This window comes from Phacochoerus africanus, chromosome 6 (genome assembly GCF_016906955.1).
Source record: "Phacochoerus africanus isolate WHEZ1 chromosome 6, ROS_Pafr_v1, whole genome shotgun sequence".
In the NCBI taxonomy this organism is placed as follows: Eukaryota; Metazoa; Chordata; class Mammalia; order Artiodactyla; family Suidae; genus Phacochoerus; species Phacochoerus africanus.
In genome coordinates this window covers 45,448,247-45,450,392 of record NC_062549.1, presented here as the reverse complement: position 1 = coordinate 45,450,392, position 2,146 = coordinate 45,448,247, and the positions used below count along the sequence as shown (strand labels likewise).

At 31.6% G+C, this 2,146-nt stretch overlaps 1 non-coding gene across 1 annotated transcript; it reads right to left on the bottom strand.

Annotated features, from left to right (window-relative positions):
* Positions 1–548: 548 nt before the first annotated feature.
* Positions 549–656, bottom strand: LOC125130170 (small nucleolar RNA SNORA40). Its single transcript, XR_007135670.1, has one exon. It is a non-coding gene; the product is annotated as a small nucleolar RNA SNORA40 (small nucleolar RNA).
* Between the last annotated feature and the right edge of the window lie 1,490 nt (positions 657–2,146).

The following is a 2,146-nucleotide window of genomic DNA, read 5'->3' as shown; positions in this document are numbered from 1 at the left end:
TCTATTGACATTTAAGGTGATAATTGATAGATGATTATTTATTGCCATTTTAAACCTTGTTTTCCAGTTGATTCTATGTTTCTCTTTTCTTCTTTTCTTTTTTTTGGTTGGATGGTTTCAATTTATATTATGCTTGAGTATTTTTCTTTTCAGTTTTTGTGAATGTAATGTTTGGTTTTGATTTGTGGTTGCCTTGTTTTTTAAGTACATTAACCTTCCTGTATCTGCTTGCTTTTGCCCAATAGTGATATACTCAAACACATCCTTAAAATAAAAAAAGGATCTATATTTTTTTTACTTTCCTTCCCTACACTGTATGATTTTGACATCTTTTTTTTTTTAGCATTTTCATATTTATATCTGTATGCTGGCTTATGTAAGTGATTGCTTTCCAATTGCAGTTTCCTCCATTGTAATTCTTATTACTTTTTTTTTTAATTTAGAGAAGTGCTTTCAGTTGTAATTTTTAAAGTAACCCATTAAAACAGTGGCTTCAAATAATAATGTTCATTGAATTGGAGACTTTTGGAGTATATATATTTTTTCATCATGTTCCTTTTTATCTGTATCAAAACTCATATTGAACAATGAATTCTGGTTTGCAAAAGAGAATTTATTTTTGCTAAGTATATGTCCACCAATGAAAAAAATAAAAAAGAAACATAAGTGCTAGGGGGTATATATTAAGTGGAATATTTCTTTTAAGTACAGGTTAATAGACTGCCCACCAAAAGTAATCCCTTCTGTATAGGCAGCTAAAAGAATTGATAGTAATAAATACTATCAATTCTATGTGCTACTAAGTGTTTCTTCCTTCAAACTAGTTTTTAATTTCTAGGGACAGTAAAACCTTGTTGTTATAGATTATGTTGAGACCCACAGTCAACTTTTTAAAAGCAATTTATAGATGAAAATATGAGAAAATAGTTCTACTGTCTCTCATAAAGAATTGCTTTAGATTAAAAACTGTTAGAGCAATAATGGTAAATTGACACTCCTACTGATCACCATGGCAGATCCCTAAGAGATCTATGCAGGCTTTCTTGCTGAGCATGGATGTACTGCTTCAGAATTCTTATTTTGATAATTCAGCTGGAAGGAATAATTCATCTGTATTGACACAGGATATGGATGGCTTTTTTGTTAACCATTTTTGGAATGTAGAAGGTAAATACCAAAAGATAGTTAAGAGTCTAGGAATTTTCAGGGCCACCTTGGGGACATGCTCTGGTTTGAAAAAGAATGGAGTTGGCATGTGGATCTTCAAACCAAACAGGCATATCTGATCATTTTTTGAGGATAAATAATGCTGTACTCCAAATCAGATTTTTGTGTTCAAGCAAGGCAGATGGAAATAGATTTGGGTTGTTATTCAAGTAAATTGGTTTGCAAAAAATTATAAACTGGATGATAGTCCATTCAGGAGAAGAAAAAAGCACTCCATTCTAACTGAAGAATGATGGGAAATAAGTTTTATTTCTTTATGCTTTCAGGCATTAAGACATTAAAAACGCAGTTCAAAACTATTGAAATATATTGTTCAAATCATCTTAGCAACTAATTAAATAAATTTAAGGAGCTAACAACCAGCATTTATCAGTGCCTTTCCCATATTGCAGACATTGTCCTTGGTACTCTACTTATCTAAATCTTCCCCTCAAAGACCTTGAAAAGTTGGCATGGAATTTCCGCTTTGCTCGCTAATGGTTGTTGATTATCTGGCTTCATAATACAACATGTCAAATATTTATTTTTTCTAGTTCTCCTTTTGACATGAATAAAAAGTCATGTTCCCTTGGGGCTTAGTTTATCTGCTCCAGGATATGTATTTTTTTTACTGCCAAAAATGTAGTGAAAATGGTACAGAATATCACTGTAATCCATGTGCAATGTAGATCTTGCAATGCATGGTATAAATTTCAGTTATGCCACTAATTAATTGGGAGAATGAGAACTCCAGTACTATTCACTCTATGCTACTCTTGAAAGGCCTAAAAAGTACCTTAAAAATTTGAATTTTTGATAAAGTGATTCAACTATTTGTCTCCATCTTCCAATAAATGATAAATGTTTCTTTTTTTATTTGACTCCACTGTCTGAGTTATGGTAGGCCACCCAATTTGACTTCCTAAGGACAAATAAGCTT